At 48.2% G+C, this 17,871-nt stretch overlaps 1 protein-coding gene across 1 annotated transcript in view; it reads right to left on the bottom strand.

Moving 5' to 3' along the window:
* Nucleotides 1-17,871, bottom strand: part of SYNPO2L (synaptopodin 2 like) — a 49,551-nt gene that overhangs the window by 24,179 nt on the left and 7,501 nt on the right. The gene's annotated exons all lie outside the window — the stretch shown is intronic.

A 17,871-nucleotide genomic window follows, 5' to 3' on the forward strand; every position in this document is an offset into this window, starting at 1 on the left:
CTAATCCTTACTAAGCCTGGGGACCTCCAGCAACCCTGATAAATCCCAGCAGCCCACAGGGAACCTTTCACTAAGTACAGAGCTGAGCTGTTCATCTGTCAGATTTGAGTCTATTAGTGCAAGTTAACAGCTGGGGGCTCTTCTCCTCTCACCCCCTCCTAGATTTCAAAGGGAGTCTGTGTCTGTGGGGTGGCGACGGGGGGACACTACCACTTATCCATTAAGCTAGCTGAGCATGTCAGCTCCCCCCACCTCCCCTTTGGGCTAGGGTAAACTCCCACAGTGCTGGGCAGCAGAATGTGGTCTGTCCCTAAGTGGCCTCTCCCGCTTCCACATCCAGATCCTGGGAACAGGCATAAACATACGCTGCAAGCACTGCATGGGGACTGGTCCTGCAGATTGGATAGGCATAAAGGAGCAAATATTAATTAGTGTGGATGGGATGGTGTCTAGCAATAGCTTTGGAGGACTTCATCCTCAGCTAAAGATGCCTGTGGGAAGTGCTGGGGTAGGGGGACAAGACACTGCCCAGCCTCTCAGCAGCATTTCTGAAACCTCCCTTGTTCTCTGCCCACTAAATCTCACTCTACCATGTCCCCAAGGGTATTGGTTTGCGTAGCAGGCCTAGCAGGGCTGTGGTATGCACTCTCACTTCTCTTTCCCTAGAGTAACTCAAAAGTAATGCCACTGAGGCAGGGGAGTCTCCCCAGTTGGACAAGGCTGTAGGTAACAGAAAAAAATCATCTGATCCTGGGAATCGATGAGCAGGAGGGAGGTGGAACTAGCCAACCCGTATAACCAGCATTGTTGTCTCATTCAATGGTTATGCAAAATAACTACAGATTCCACCAGCATTCTGGAGGGTAAACAATACTGGGCTGAAAGAGACTAGCTCTCCCTAAGGTCAGTGGGAGTGGGTTGCACCAGGTATGAATTGCCTCCAGCTGCATTAGGGCATTAGGGCTGGTGTAGGCATAAATTAAAGTAGGACCGCCCAGGTTTGCTCTTTTCACCCTTCAGTTGTCTGCGTTATCTGCTGTCCTGTGTCTGCTTCCAGAATGCAAGGCCTAAATTCACAATGATGACATGAATGTGTCCAGGGCCTTCAGAGGGAGGTTGGGGATGATAGCCCCTCCTGGCTGTGGATCCCCAAGCCCAAGTCTGTGGTGGACATGCCACTCTATCCTTTACATTCACAAGGAGCTGTCTTGGGCCAGCTTCAGCCTTATTACATCAGTGTAGACCTGGAGCAACTCTGACTTCATTGCAGCTACTTCGTATGTTTGCTGCTGTAACTGAGAATGGAGTCTGGCCCTTAGCTGCAATGACCAAAGCACATGGCCACTGAATGCTCAGTGTGTGTATCTTACGCTCATTTTTACACCGCTACTGAATTTGACCTAGAAGCTGCCTTCCCTCTGCATGTGCCCAGCAATGTGAAACATCTTCCATTTGGCCTTAGTGGCCTTTCTTACTGACACTCATGTAACTCCAAAGGACCTTCTCCAATGCTATACCAGCTACTGGGCAAGGGGAGACTATCAGATCAGCATCCAATGTCAGCTATAACATCAAAGGGGCCAGTGGCACTGGGACATGTCCCCCAGCTCAGAGGAGGAATGAGTTCTGTAGTGTCCTCTCTATGCCATCTGGCTGGGCAGGGAGCAAACCTTACCTTGGAGACTTCTCAGGCATGCCCAGATCTGGAGAGTGGGGTCAAGGCTCAGATCTCTGGGCAGACCCTGTCCTGTGCCATTAGGATTATCTCCTATTGCCCAGGCATTAATGTGCAGGGCAGGGCAAGCCAGGGCAGGCCAAGGCAATAGGAGATCCCATGCACCTGTGGTGGGAAGAACCCCACCAGTGACCACAGGTAGGACAAGACACATTTCCCTACATACACTGGTGTCACTGCTCTTCAGCCTGACTTACCAAGGCTGGCAGTAGCCCCATCCCTTTGGAAACCAGATTGAGTTGAACATAACATCCCAGTACCCCCAGAGGAGCCCCGGAAAAGGGGGAGGTCATGTGAGGAGATTTCATCCCTGTCAGAGTTCCCATGAAAGACAGTGGCTGGGGACCTGAGGAGGAGTTTCCCTTGACAGTGACAGCCTGTCCTCAGAATCAGGCCATTTGCATCTCTGGGGTGAGCATTCCCAGGGCTCCAGGCTGCCTGGAGAGGGCAAAGGAGCAGTCCTCCCTGGGCTGGCCCAAGAGCAGAGCAGAGAGATGCAGGGGGAACTGTTTGTGCTCTGAGTTGTTTGTGTGCTTGCTGGCTCTTTATCTTTCTGCAGCTCCTGAGACTCATCCCTGAGCTTTGCCTGTTCAGGCTTAAAATAGGGATTGGCTCATCTCAGCTGCCACATCCATCAATTCAAAAGCCAACCCCTCATCATCAGGCCTCTTTATCTCCTTCCTCAGCTCACATATTTAATTTTCCCAGAGCCTGATGAAGGGCATTTGAGCCCAGAAGCTTGCAGAAAAAGAATTTTTTTTTGCAATTTCCTAGTTGGTCTAATAAAAGGTATCATTTCTGAATCAAGAGTTCTAGATTTTTGCATTTCTTTTTGTCTCAGACCAATGTGGCTACCAAATACATCCCTGAAACATGGAAAATGCTGAATTTTAGCAAATTTTGGATTTTTAACTTCATTGCAGAACAACAAGAAAGATTTTTAAACCTCCCTGCTTGCCATCTGACACCTCTAGAGAAGGAATCCTACCTGATCTACATAACAAAGAGCAACTCAGAACAACTCACAGAGACAGTCTCATGCACCCAGAGGGACAGATTTTCTATCTCCAGGTCCCTCTGTAAAAAATTAAGTTTGTTTCCTACCTATGGGAACTTTTTACCATCTTGATGAAGGGCATTTGAGCCCAAAAGCTTGCAGAAAAATAATTATTTTTTTGCAATTTCCTAGTTGGCCTAATAAAAGGGTTCTAGATTTTTTCATTTCTTATTGTCTCAGACCAACACGGCTACCAAATACATCCTCAACTCACAGTAACTCACTGGAGAGAGGGAGTTCTCCTGTTCTTATCAGTACCCTTATCCTATGTCTTTCACCCACTGACGCTTCAATTTACATCTTCACTGGCTGCTTTTCTTGCATTCATATCAGCCTCTGGCTTCTTTACCATTCATTCCATACAGGAAGAGCACACACCAACTGCAGATGCTTCCTCAGCCCGACGAAGGGTTTTTAAACCTGAAAGATTGTTATGAAATTTTGTTTCCAACTATTTAAGTTGGTCTAATAAAAGGTATCAGATTCACCCAAAGAACCTTGTCTTCCTTATCCTATGGCCCCTCTTGTATACAAAGATAGAAAATGAAAGGTCATGTGCCTGCCAGCCAAGACACCACATCAGTCAATGATGGGGGAGTCCACCACTGCCCCAAGGGCCTTTCCAGCAAAGCCACTCACTATTTCATGACAAAGGGCTCCATGCTCAGCACTGGAGGAAAGGTCTGCCATTATAAGAAAGAGAATGAGAGAGAGCACCACAAGGTTAGACAATGGGTTACAGTACACAATGCCAGAGAGATCAAAGGGGTCACCCTTCCCATCTGACTGTTTCTCCATGTCAAGTTGTGCCAGCTAGATGTGGGGATGTGGTGGAGATGGAACCAATAAGCTCTTGTCTGTCTGTCTCCCTAAATGGTCCCTCTCTGCATTACAGGATCACAGGGATGACCATGCTGGATGCATATGAGTAGATTTTGGTGCATTCCACACTCTCATCTCAGCTAGGTTCAGAGATGGGGGAGTGGAAATGGACAGAGATGGCTGTGAGGAACCTAATCCAAAGCAGACTCAGCTGTGATTGGGAGGGATTTTCACTCAGACATTAGCACCGAATACCCTGGAAGACTTTGGCCTGGCCTGCACACAGGCTTGCCCCAGAATAACCGAAGGTGTGATCTAAACCCAGTATAGCAATCTCAGAGCCAGTGTGTGAGTACATAGACCAGCCCTTTCTCTACTGGTCAGAGGGCTCCAGCTTTTCCCTATAACCCTCTTTCCCTGGAAAAAAAAAAAGCCAATTTTCAACCCAGGAAGAGAAATGCTTAAAATTAGGATGAAAGACTCCCAAATTCAACTCCATATGTGTTTAGAAATTCCCTTTTTGGAGCAGAGATAGGAACAGGGTATTCAGAGACCAGCTTTAACGACTGCAGCCCACCTGAATTCCACTGAGATTGCTGAGAGAACAGAGCAAGGGGGATGAAAGCAGCAAAGGATTTTTTGGGGAGAGGAAGAAAATGCATGTCACACAGTAAGGAAGGAGACTAATTCCACAACCCCACCATCCTGGCTCATTGGGCCAGTGACATCTCAGATGATCTGCCTCTGCGTGGAACTTATCAGCTTTTATGTGGCCCTACTACAACACTGTGAAGACCTTTAAAGCCACATGTTGGCTTAAATGTCTCAGTCAGTGTGAGGGTAGTAATGCTTTGACTGCATTGTGCCGGCATGCTGCCCAGCATGAAGGTCAATCTGCCACTAAGGCTAAAGAACTTTCTCCGCTTGTCAGAGTCATACCCCCTGCTGATTATCCAAGGAACTGTAGCACCATTAACTGGGCAAAGAGCCTGGTGCTGCACTAGAAAGAAGGCTGTGGGAGAGCAGCTCTTAGGTGAGATGGGAAATGATAGGGGAACTAAAATGTTAAGAGAAACCTTATCTGTGTTGTACACTGTCCTTCAGAAGGATCAGGACTGGGAGCCTCTTCCACTTTCAGAAGCAGCCTTGGTGGGCTGTGAGCAATGGAAACTTTGGATGCGTCTGTACTGAAACCACTTGCAGCTTGTACAAATACACCTGAGCTTTTCCCAACTAGCTTGCTGAGGTACCGTGAGCAGTGTAGCCACAGCAGCACAGAACTCAAGATGGGCCAACCAACCGCATCTTCACTCAGGTTTTTTTGTTTTCATTTTTTTTGTTTTTTGTTGTTTGTTTGTTTGTTTTGGGGGGGGGTTAAGGAAAATGTTTCATGTTCCAAGCCAAATCAGCCAAATCAATTCCAAATCCATGAGTCATTCAAGAACCACGTGTCCCTACTACCAGCAAACATCCTCCACCCCCACCTGGGGCTTCAGATGTTTCCAAATCATTTGGCAGGCATCCTACATGCAAGCTCAGGCCCAGAGGCTTGGGGTTTGGATGCCCCTGAGTTTTGCTTGCACTCAGCTGTATGGCCACAGAAGCAAGCTAGGGAGGAGTCTCCCATTTTCATAAAGTGGGCATAAAGCCAAGAACTTCCCACTGGAAGAGAAAGGGGGAGGTTAACTATAAATTATCTCTGCAGGTACTACCCTGTGCCAGAAAAGCGGTTATCCCCAGCGACTAGGAAAACTGCCTTAGTGGTCATAATGTTTCCTCTGCCAGGTCCCCAGGTATCAGACAAATTAGTTACCTATAGCTGAGGTAACCAGTTTAAAGCTAGCTTGGGTGTGGCAACATAGAATCTAGGGCACATATGCACAGCAAGCTTACTATGCCAAGCACCCCAAAAGTGCCATGTTGCTCTGGATGGACTGCTTCCTAAAGTGGAAACAATGTACGTCTACACAGTGCTTTGTTCCGGTATCATTCCAGGGCAGGAATGACAGTGGCAAGGCTGCATGAACACTGCTACACCACTTCCAGGTAAGGCAACAGCCTGTGCAGAGCCATGCAGTATGCCAAGGGTGTCACTTCCTGTCACAGTATGCAGATGTGGTGAGTGACATGGCTAAGTTTGCAGGGAGGGCTGTGGCAGAGCAGGGAGTTAAACCCACTTAGGAGCCACGGGCCAACTACCAAGCTGTCTTTCCTCAAAAGCTGGGCTTTCCACTCCATGTCTGCATAGTTCTACTCAGATTTTTCCATCAACTCTCCCTCCAAATCATTTACTGTCTGGGCTGCTGTTCTCTGCTCCTTCTGTCCATGGTTGCCAACATGAAGGGTAAAAATGACTTCCCTTACAGATCCCTATGTATACATCCTTTTTAACATTTATTTCATTATCCTTTCTGTTCCTCGAATTTATCCTATGGGATCAGAGGGAGGAAGAAGAAAGCAGGTGAGAAAGAAGGGAAAGCAGGTGAAGAAGAAAAAAAATTTGCTAGGACAGCAAGTGAAGAAGAAAGGAAGAGAGAAGGTATTGAGAGAAAGAAGAGACGGGGAGGGGAGGGGAGGGGAGTCAGTCAAATTTTCCTTTTACAGTGCCAGGGAGACAAAATGACAAAGTGATTATGGATGTGATTATGGATGTGTCTAGAGGGATTTCAGCCTGACTATTGGGAACAGAATGCGAGGGGAATCAGATGTGGACTGGCAGCATCTGTCCTTCAGGGTAGACTATATTTAGGTAGTGGTATGTGGGGGGTGACCACAAGCTGGGCTGCTAATAATAGAGGCATCCTGATAATAACTCAGTAGCTTCACATCTTGCCTAATCACAGCCAAATCTTTGCAAAGACTTTCCCCTGCTCCTGCTGTTGAACACAACTTTCCCTAGGAAAGCAATTGTGGTGTGAGTAGTCAAAAGTGGTTTGCAGGGCCCTTAGGGAACAGGCTAGTGCAGTAATTCTCACTCTTTCTAGACTCAGGGCTCCCTTGGAAAACGCTAGCTCTCAGCTTTCACTTAGTTGTTGAATATGGAAAAATAATAGAGCAATTCTTCTGTTGTAAAGAACTCAGATCACAACAGATCAGAATAGTTTTGACGTTGTGGATTCCTATTGGATACCTCTGGGTTTACCTTGTGACCCAGGTGAAGGTGTTTGCCCACCTAACAGTGCTAATATTGCATGGCACCCCATGACAGTCTTAAATGGCACGCATAAGTGGGATTTGATTTGGGGGTTTAGGAATAGTCATCTTCCCCTAAACCCCACAAATCCCTCCAGTGCTACCAGTAATTAAGGTGTAGCAGGAAATATGGGTAGGCTCAGGTCTTTCCTGTGAGTCCAACCTTTGGTCTCCAGGTCTAGGCTTATATATCTCAAATTACACTGGTGCTCAAGACCTCCTTAACAGCCATCATGGCAGCTGGTGCAGGATTTCCATAGCAATCTGGGGAGTCCAGAAGTTGTCCCAAACCGAGAGGGGAGGCCCATGGAGTGACTTACAGTATGTGCTTGTGGAAAACATCAGTCATACTCTTCAAAGAAACAAACCCAAGTAGCAGGAAAAAAAGGGGCAGCATCCCACTCTGTTTCTCAGATTCCTCATGTCCCATTCACACCATTTTGGTCATTGGAATGAATGATTTCAAGGGACATATTCTTCATCAGTGAGAGTATGACTCAGGTTTTAAAAGCAAGGACCAAGACTCAGATCTGGGCTCAGTTCCTAACTTGGCCAGAGATTTTCTACATGACCATGGACAAGTTACTCAAATCCTGATCCAAAATTCACTGAAGGCAACAGAAGAAGAATCTTTCAATAGGCTTTGGGTCAGACTCTTAATATTTCTGCTTCTCTGCTGCTCCCTCTCTGAAAGCTCTCCCTCTGAAAGCTGAACACAATGATGAACCCTTTTTCTGTTTGTCTAAGTAGGACTTACGAGAGGGTTATCTGCATAGGTAAGTTTATTTATACCACTCTAGCTTTACCTATATAATGCCCTTCCCAAAAACTACTATTTCGTGCTGTGGCAGGCTTGCTGCTTTTGCCTGGCAAGACTGGCTTAGAGGACACTTCAGATTGTTGGAACATTTCCACCAATCAGGTAACAGCTGGCAGGGGCTTGCCCTGCCCCTGCTCAAAGCGGAGGGTGGGGGGAGGAGGATGTGAGGAGTCCCTTGACCTGATTGAAGACTGCATTTTGCAGGTCTGGCAGACTTCAGGGGTAGGGCCTCTGGTGTAAATAAAAGCCCAGCGTGCTCAGCATGCTGGGCAGATGCGGCAAGGGACTCAAGAATAGGGGAGCCAAGAAAAGCTGGGGAGCTCTCCCCCAGTAGGCAATAGGCCCAAGGCTCCTGAAGCCACCACTGGAGGAGCAGCCTCAGGAGTGGTGCAAGACTGCTCAGGCTGTTGACGGTGCATGGGGATGGTGCAGGGAGACCTAGCCCTGGGAGCAGTGTGAAACCACTTGGGCCCATCACAGTGCGCAGTTCGGTGCACAGAGCCCAGGCTTTGGGAGCTGCAAGCAGTGGCTTGAGCCTGCAACCCCAGCAGGGCCAGCAGGCCACACAGTGTATGGGGCAGCGCACGGGGCAAGGGCCTTGGTGGCCGCAGTGAGGCAGCTGTGGCCCCATCTCCCGGCAAGCGGCCAGGTCCCACAGTGCGCAGGGCAGTGAATGGGCCCGAGCCTTGGGAGCCAGGGAGCAGCAGAGGCTGCTTGGGTTAGCCACTTGGTATGAGGACGAACGGACGGAGCCTGAAGGGCCCAGCCTGTGCTAAAAGACCCTTCAGTGCTGAAGCCAGGGCATAGGGAAATAGTAATGCTGTAGTGTGAGGTTCAGAAGCCAGCAGTATGCCAAGGGTGTCACTTCCTGTCACAGTATGCAGATGTGGTGAGTGACATGGCTAAGTTTGCAGGGAGGGCTGTGGCAGAGCAGGGAGTTAAACCCACTTCAGAGCCACGGGCCAACTACCAAGCTGTCTTTCCTCAAAAGCTGGGCTTTCCACTCCATGTCTGCATAGTTCTACTCAGATTTTTCCATCAACTCTCCCTCCAAATCATTTACTGTCTGGGCTGCTGTTCTCTGCTCCTTCTGTCCATGGTTGCCAACATGAAGGGTAAAAATGACTTCCCTTACAGATCCCTATGTATACATCCTTTTTAACATTTATTTCATTATCCTTGGGTGTACCCGGGTTACAGTGTAAAAGGGCATCACAGGGTCATTGGACCCATTAAGTAAAGTGGGTTTTGTCCCTGTATGACAGGATGACTGCTTCCAAGCTGGACCTAATTAGGAGAGTCAGGTGGCAGCTGGGCTTAATAAGAAAAGGAAGCTGGGAGTTCTTTTGGGGAGTTTATAGGAGTTTCTGGAAGAAGGCTGAAGAACATCTAGTTGGTGAGGTGTTCATTTACCGACCTGCCTAGGTCTGAGAAAGCTGTGGATCAGGGTGACAGTGGAGTTTTGTTGGAGTTTGTTAGCTAACTCAGATGCCTGAGTTAGCTAACAAACAGTGGAAGGAGAGAGTGGTGGACTGTCCACTAATGAAGAAAGAATTCATGGGTAGAGATCTCTTGGGTAGGGTGTTCTGGCTGGGAAAAGCTAGGAAGCACTTCAGTGGGAAAGGCTGGGGTAGCTGTTGGACAAATTAAACTGAAGGGGGGCCGTGAAGAAGAGTGGCAGAAGATGCTGGACCAGGTGCATCTGTGAGGTACTCCTATGAACCATGGGCACCACAAAGTGTGGCAGGTGAGAGTGGCACTAGGTCTGAGAGACCATATAACGTGCTCACTACAGAGAGAAAATAGAGATGGTGCCACATAGCACAGGCTTGCAAAGAGACACTTGGAGGCAAAAAACCCTTGTTTCAGAAGCTGCTTTTTGAGTTAGTTGTTGTTTCTTGGAAGGGTGTTTAAGACAGAAGGAAGCCACAGGGGGACAGTGAGAAGAAAGCTACATTAAATAGTTAGAGTCCGCAGGGGGAGCTACAGTAGCATTACTGGAGCAGCAAAACTGTATAGATAGAGCTGAAGTGGCAAATGTCCCAGCATAGGCAGGTTTCAAGGACGTGCTACTACTAACTTTCTAATCTTATTTAACTTTTGGATTTAGAAAAAAATGATCACTGTAGTTTCACTAACTAAGCTAAGTGAGGGGAAGGAAGTGGGGGAGGAAGAAGAGGAGGAGAAGAAAAAGTAGGTAGGGAGGGTTAAAGAGGATAGATTGTGAATAAATAACAGAGGCAAGGATTTTTTTGGAGTGATATCTTTTATTGGACCAACTGTATAGTTGGGATAAAGTTAGACAAAGTTTTGAATGCAAAGCATTCTTCTTCAGGTCTGAGGAGGAAAGCAAGCACAGCGATATCTATATCTATATCTAGATATATATATATATATATATTTTTTTTTTTTTTAATTTTTATTTTTATTTTTTTTAAGAACTGTATGTAGAGCTGTGAAATTTGAGGCGAATGTTTTGGTAATCTAGGCAATTAGGACAGTAAATACCTGGAACTCTAACATACAGACCTACTTTTGACACTCAATCCCCATGTCTTACACTGTCTTGCACCAGTATAAGTGAGAAGAGAATCAGGCATAGTGTTTTGACACTCTGTTTAAAACAGAACTTGGCAGATACAAACAATGCTGTGAAGAATGCCAGGCTGACACTGCCAAACGCCAAACCTTCTCTGCAAAAATCTTAGCTCAGTTTTGAAAGCAGGAACCAAATCTGTACCCAGAGCTGACTACAGAGGCCAGAGAGGAGGCTATGAAAATAAAGGCCTTCTATCTCCTGCCTGGGGAGAGATGAGAAGTGAGTGAAATACAGCATTCACTGCCAAGCAATAATGCCACAGGCACTAGAATAGCTACTGAAGCATTTAGTAAGCATCTGACCCTAAACAGAATGAAATGGCAAGATATCAGGTTTTTTTATATGAAGCAAGGAATCAGTAGAGGGAACAGATGCAAATGTCAGTAAGTGGAAAGCCCTAGCATCCATGTCCAGCTTCTGCAAAGCAAATGATTAATTAGAAGAAATGTGAGCTTGGATTAAGTGGATCAAATTAATAGACAAATCCTGCTCTCAACATCAAGATTGAGCCCAAAGAAGACTGTTGCTCAGAGATGTCCTAGCCCAGGGCAAGTGCCTTTTTATACAGAGAAGGACTGAACCACTGGAGAAAGAGGAAGGAAGGAACCTTGAATGCAGAATAAGATGGAACAGGAAAAGCATAAGTAACGTGGATATAATGAGTACAGAATGTCATGGCAGGAGGAGAAAGAAAGGTTCAACATAGCTGCCAAGCAGAGTGGCTATCACAGAGGACATTATGGTTTCTGCTACTCTGTCCTCTGTCTTGAAGCGAAAAATGGAGGACATAAAGGTGTCAAATTTCATATCAACCAAGAATAGAGGACAACTAGACTGTCCTCTATGATGGCCACCCTACTGCCAAGTGTGTGGGGAACCATGGTGCCAAACCTGCACCAAGAATGTGAAGGATGGGGGAATCTGATGGGTTTGATAGCAACGTAATAGAGAAACTTCCCTAGGCTGTGATTCTCCATTGTGCTTGTAGCAGGGCACTATGGTATGCCTGAGAGGCAGCTTCCAGGTGGTGTAGGGGCCGACGGGGGCTCACCTGATCAGCAGAGGGCCAGGCTGGGGCTAGATAAGTCCAGTGCCTGAGCCAGTCAGGTAGTCTAGCCCTGAGAGCCTGAGGACAGGAGTTATCTGCAGCATGGTAGAAGTGCTCCTGAAGGGCCCAAGAAGGTAGGGGAAGCAGAATGACTATGAAGGTCTGGGAGCCAGAGAATATTACCCAGGGCAGAAAACAAAGGGTTTATGCAGGCAAGGGGCCTTTGTTTTATGTTGGTATTATTGTTTGAGTTACAAGCCTTGAGCCCTGCTGGAGACATACTCAAGGCTTACAGAGAATTCCCCAGCCAGGGAAGGGGCTGAGCAAGGGAACAGAGCTCACCAGCCCAAAGGAGGGGCTGAACAGTGCTACAGTGGGTCCCTCAGCCCAGAGAAGGGGCTGAGTGAAGTATAGAGGGCAAGGGAATAGAGCCCATCAGCCCAGAGAAGGAGGCTAAGTGAAATACAGAGGGTTCCCCAGTCCAGAAAAAGGACTGAGCCAGGGAGCCTAACAGAGGACCTGCCAGCTAGAGAAAGTTGGAGTGAGGGATTAGAGGGTCTACAGTCTCTGAGGGACTGTGTTAGGGGCTAGGGGTTTGAGGACCCAGAAAAAGAGGGCAGAGAGACCCGGAGGGTCTGAGAGTCCTGAGAGCGGCTGAGAGAAGCTAACAACTGAGGTGATAATACCCACGAAGCTTGAAGTGTGGTATAGGGGAGGAACGGAACCATATCATTTGTCTTAAGGCTATAGGTGCACTGCCAGGCTGAGAGGGCCTATTTAGCATAAGGGCTGGATTGAGACTAGGGTCTGGGAGGGACCCATTGATGATCTGATTGGATTTAGGCTCTCTCTAAGGCCTTACTTAATCTCAGTAACAACAAGGCATGGTAGGTGAGCAATTAAGGGAGGGCAACATTAGAGACAGCCAGGCAGGAGGCACATAGCCACCAGGAGTTATCATGACTACCTCCTGTGGCTTGAACCTGCTACCATGCTACATCCAGTTTTATGCCAGTACAGCAGCTTTGACACTGCTAGTCACATTGGTATAAAACTGGAATCTGGGTGAGGAGAATGAGACCCAAGTCAATTTGCGACAGTTGACTTGTAATTAATGACCTTTGTGGAAAATGTTTAGTCTGAGCCCAGTTCATCTGGATAGATGTCCATGGGATGCTATAGCTGTCACTTATGAATCTTCTTGCTGACATGAGAGGGGGCCCAAGATGGAACATTAATAAAGGCTAAATTAATCTCTGGGTGATGCCTCTGGAGGTGGAATGATAGGACATTGTAAAGGAGTTTGCATTGCCACATGCCACACACAGTCTGAGGATAAACTGATAATCTCCAGAGTCTCCATAACTGTCAGTATGTTACCTTTCAGCAGTACTTAATTAATACAAAATATTAAAAATAGCATGGGTAGGTGGGGTGCAGGGAAAGGCAGCACAGTACCCATGGTGGATTGTATATACCACATGCAGTGCAGCCCTGCAAAGGTAACCAAGCAAGGCCAGGGACCCACAAAATGTGTGTACTCGCCAAGAATGCATGAGAAACTACTTGCTTTTTATGCTTTAAGATGACTGATGCAGTTCTGGCTGAAGCATAGTCCCTGCTTTCAGAGAAGACCAGGAACAAGGATGAGAAGAAAGACAACCCTTCTGAAATGCCACCAAGCACTTGTCAAAGGTCTGTTCTCAAGTCCAAGAAATCCAGTTGGACAGTATGATTAAGGCACAGCACCACTCTCTAGCCAAGAAGAGTGATTTGGCTAAGATGATGTCTGTCTACTCTTGACTCCCAGGTACCTATTTACAGCTGGATTAATTTAGGGAAGCCTTCAGTACAAATCCCAAGCAAGGCTCAAAGTCCCCTCTCTGAATCCATGCAAGATATTTCACTGCTCTCCTATCATGCCCTGCTGAGTGCCAGTGTTGTATATTAAATGGGCAAATGCAGGCTTAAAATATAAATCCTTGTAAACCACAATCCGTTTCTGAGATGGTACCTGCTGCTGATCTCGAGGCACTACTACAACACTAGGTTTGAAACACAATGAGGACAAAGAAGAGCAAAAAACCTGTCACCAAACATATTGGCAGAATCTGAGGATATAATCCAAGGAGATGAGTATCTGAATGCTAAAATGAGCTTTCAAGTATAGAGTCTTCAGGTGTGTGCCACAATGCTATGAAAATACAGAGTTCCATTAGTCTTAATACAGCCCTGAAATAGAGATTCTCTGTTGAAAAGGGACATTAGTGAGCCCTGTGCACATCTGTGGTGTGGTGGAAAAGAGCCATCTGCACCTTTTTAATTGTGGTGGATGACGGAGCAGAGGCAATTTCCAGCTGCAGTGTTCTAAGTAGATTCTGGTGGAAACCTTCAGGTGCCTCATAACTTTTTGGTACCCATCTTTTTGATACAAGTGCCTGGGGGAATCAGCTCAGTCTTGGAGGAATATCCACTGCAATTACAGTAGCCATTCATTAGAGGGGCTTCTGGGACTTCTGGAAAAGCATTCCTCCTGATGATGATTGAATAGGTTAGGAACAGATGTTGTATTTGTCCCTGAATAGGTTGTGCCTCTGTTTGTCCTATAAAAATGTATCTGGAATTGGTGTATGTGGCAGGACACTTGATGTGCCTGCCACTTTAAGAGGTCAGGCAGCCTGCTGAGCCACTGGCAGGTGGGGATCAGAGGTAATTGTGGAGTCAGCTGATCCAGGTGAGGCTAGGGAGTCACCTGATTGGAAGAGGGCTGGGTGTAGACAGGATATAAGCCCAGACCCTAAAAATTGGGCTGGCAGTAACATTGTGGAAGCTGGTGAAGGAACATCATCTAGTAGAAAGGCTGCAGCTCCTGAGTACCAGGAAGGAGAAATATCTGAAGGCTTGGGTAGGAATTAAGGCAGGGGTGGGCAAAATATAGCCCATGGGCTGGATCAGGCCTGTGAGGCCATTCTGTCTGGCCTGCAGGGTCCCTAAAATTTTTTGAAAATTAATATTTCTCTGTCTTTGGTTCTGGTCAAAAATAACATGAACCAAGCGTAGTGGGACCCAGGGGAAGCCTGGTGGGCTCCTGCAACAGCAGGGCCTGCCTGGCCCTGCTGGAAGTCCCAGTAAGGGCTTCTGGCCTGGGACCAAGTGGCTGCCCTGGTGCGGAAGCCTCGGTGGGGGAAGGAGGGGCCCACTGCTGGGAAGGAGCTGGTGCAGAGCATAGGGAAAAGCGACCCCTTGCCCACCCTGTAGCCAGTGCTCCCTGTTGCAGGTGCTTGCAGCCCACACAGGGCTGTCCTGAGCAGGCACAGGCAGCCCTACACGGGCTGCGAGTGGCAGCAGCACGGGGCGCTGGGCACAGGGCAGGCGAGGGGCTGCTTTTCCCCTGTGCTCAGCACCAGCTTGTAACCCGTCCCCGCTGCCAGCCTGGGCCCCGCGCTGGCTCTGGGCTCATCCGTCGGGGCTGTGCCACAGTGGCAGCAGCTGCAGTCCCCCTGCTTGTCACACTGGACAGTGTTTGCTGCCTGTACCGCAGGGCTGGGGGGGGCACTGGGAATGAGCAGGTGCACGGGGCCCATACCAGTTTCCCAGGGCCAGCGCCGGTGGAGCCCAGAGCAGGGTAGCAGGAGTACAGCGTCCCGACTGGCAGGGGCTCTATGGAGCCAGGCCGGCTCCCCCTTCTCCCTGCTTGTGCAGCCCAGCCCCCTGCCATCCTGTGTCCTAGATGGTGACCAGGGTTGGGGCACCTATCAAGGGGCAGGGCTACCCATGCGGCCCTCGACAGCTTGCCAAAACTGGGTAAATGGCCCTCCACCCAAAATAATTGCCTACCCCTGAACTAAGGGATGGAGGAGATTCCTGGGGACCCAGTGTGGGGTCCACAGCCCTGAGAAGGGGGCTGAGTACCTGGGGCCTGTTGAGAGGCTGGATAAGCCCAGAGAGAGAGAGAGAGAGGCTGAGTGCACAGGAGCTTATTGAGAGGTCAGGCAAACCCTGGGAGATGGGCTGAGAGTTGGTGGGTCTACTGAGGGGCTAGATGAAAGAGGGACTGAGTATTTAAGAGACCCAGTGGCGGGTCCGAATGAACCCAGTAAGCAGGTCAGAGTATGTGGGATTATTGACAGTCCAGATGAACCAAGAGAAGGTGGGGCTGTGTAGGAAGACCTATGGAGGGCTCAGGGCAAGTGCAGAGAGAAGAAGCGATCTGTGGAGGTGCCCAAGAGGGTGGACCCACAGAGATGAGAGGGCTGATGGCCAGAGGACTGATCCTGGGAATCTCAACTAGCCTGTGTGGGGCCAGGGTCCGGGAGGGGCCAAAGCACGAAATGCACCACTGCAGAGACTGCCAGAACCAGGAGAGCCTGGAGTTTTTGACTGACCTGAGGCGAGGCCCGGGCCTAAGAGAGGCCAAAGGTCATTGTGTGGCCACGGCTGAGAGGAAGGGGTCAATGGGGCATGCATCCCAGGATGATGATGGCAAAGCTGTCTGAGGAGGAAGGGTCAAGAAAAGGGGTCCAAGAGTGAGTTGGGGGCCAGAGATGGAGAACTCGGATGCAAGATGGAGCCAGGGCTAGGGGCCTCAGGATGGGTGTAGGACATCTAGGGAGCAGCCCAAGGAGGGACAAGTAAGATCAGGAAGGCCTGAAGACAGGTCCTGGGTAAGACCCTGAAACCGCACCCAATGGAACTGGCTGGCTGTTTGTGGCAGGGCAGCCTCCATGAAATGCCATGCATGGGTCACACCAGGGAAAGGTGAGGATGAGGCACTGGAAAGTCTCAGCTCCCACTGCTTTGTGGATTACCCCATGGAAGGGGAAAGCTAGGGGAGCACACCCAGTGACAGTGTATACACACACTGCCCTTCTAATCAGGATTTAGTGGGCAGTTGAATGCGGTACTGTTTTTCTGCCACTGATTGAATGATGCCATCCTGGGATAAATGTACAGGCATACTTTGCAATATTCTGGGATAAACTGTTACTACATCTTATCTGGAAAACTTTATTAGGACTTTTCCTGGGACACAGACATGGGAATCTGAATAACTACACTTTGTCCTGGGATGAAGTGGTTTATCTCTGGATAAATGTGACATCTGTTTTCAGCCAGGGCGTAAAGGACAGTCTCACTAAGATCAAAACCCAAACCTCAGATGGTTCCTAAACCTCTGGCAAAACCAGAAAAGGAACAGGCAGCATGGATCTCACAGGAAGGAATACTGGGATCAGGAGGGAAGTGTGTGAAAGAGCTCAGAAGTGGAATTAGCTTTGAGCACTGATTGTGAGGAGCTAATTGACTTGTTTAGTCTAGCAAACTGCAGTCATATCACTCCTCAGCCCTGGGGAGGAGTGAACAGCAGGGAGAGGGAAGAGAAATTTAAGCTCAAAAATAATGTTGGCAGAAGAGCAGTGTTGGCATAAGAACAAATAGCAATGAAATAGCCATGGATAAAGTCAGACTGAAAATTAGAAAGAGGTTTCTTGCCATCACAGAACTGAGGTCTTTGAACCACTTCACAGGGGGAATAGTAAGAGAAAGCCTAACTGTTTTTAAGATAGTGTTTGATTAATTTGGGAAAAGGATTATAGGCCATAGTGCCTGAGACAGCAGAAAAAGTAGGACTGGAAGGGGTACCTGCAGTTCTCTGTACTCACAGGCAACCATTTATCTAAGGAATCTCCAAAATCACCCCTTCAAACACTCCAGCACAAGCATGAGGCACAAAATTGGGAATATCTGGAACACTTTCCAACCTGTCATAAACGGATGTAAGGGAGGTGAAGAAACTGCCAGTGCCTTGCCACTGCGAAGACAAAGAAGTAATTGGTTAGATGCTCAGAGGATCCTAGGAAAAGGACCATGCTGTGCTACAGAAGAAGACAAAAACCCCTCCCAGACACACATGCATAGTCCTTGCTAATCTGATCTAGGGGAAAATGTCTTCCTGATCCCTACTCTGGTGATCAGAATTACCCAGAATGAAAGAGCAAGATCTTCTAGCCAGGAACATCTGAGCTTTTTGAGCACCAGGACACCTATTAAAACTAGCCTTAGCTAATGCTTTCAAGAAAGAAGGAAAAAACAAAGACAGTAGCACTAATGTTGGGGGGGCGGAAAGTGTTTCCAGGCTCCTACAGATGATCAGCAAAAGCCCTGAAGTATGGGACTGACAGGCATCTATCACATTGCAAAGAAGTGGCTTTGTACTCCACCTTGGGAAATGCACAATTCCACATATCTCATGCTGATGGCTGAACTGAAATTTACTAATCTGCCATACTATCCCTTCCAAAATTATACAGAGTTCAGTCTTGAAGCAATTCAGGTTCTTTGACCCCCCCCCCCCCCCCACACACACACACACACTACTTTGCTTAGAAGATCATTCCAGTCCCCCATTACTTGGCTTAAAACAGGGGTGGGCAAAATATGACCCGTAGGCTGGATCTGACCCACTAGGCCGTTCTATCCAGCTTGCGGGACCCTTAAAAAATTCAGAAAATATTTATCTGCTCCTGGCTGCCTGTCAGAGATGGCAGGAGACTGGGGCAGTAGGACGTAGGGGGAGTCAGCAGCAGGAGGCAGGAGCCCA

Source organism: Alligator mississippiensis, chromosome 6, assembly GCF_030867095.1.
Source record: "Alligator mississippiensis isolate rAllMis1 chromosome 6, rAllMis1, whole genome shotgun sequence".
NCBI lineage: Eukaryota > Metazoa > Chordata > Crocodylia > Alligatoridae > Alligator > Alligator mississippiensis.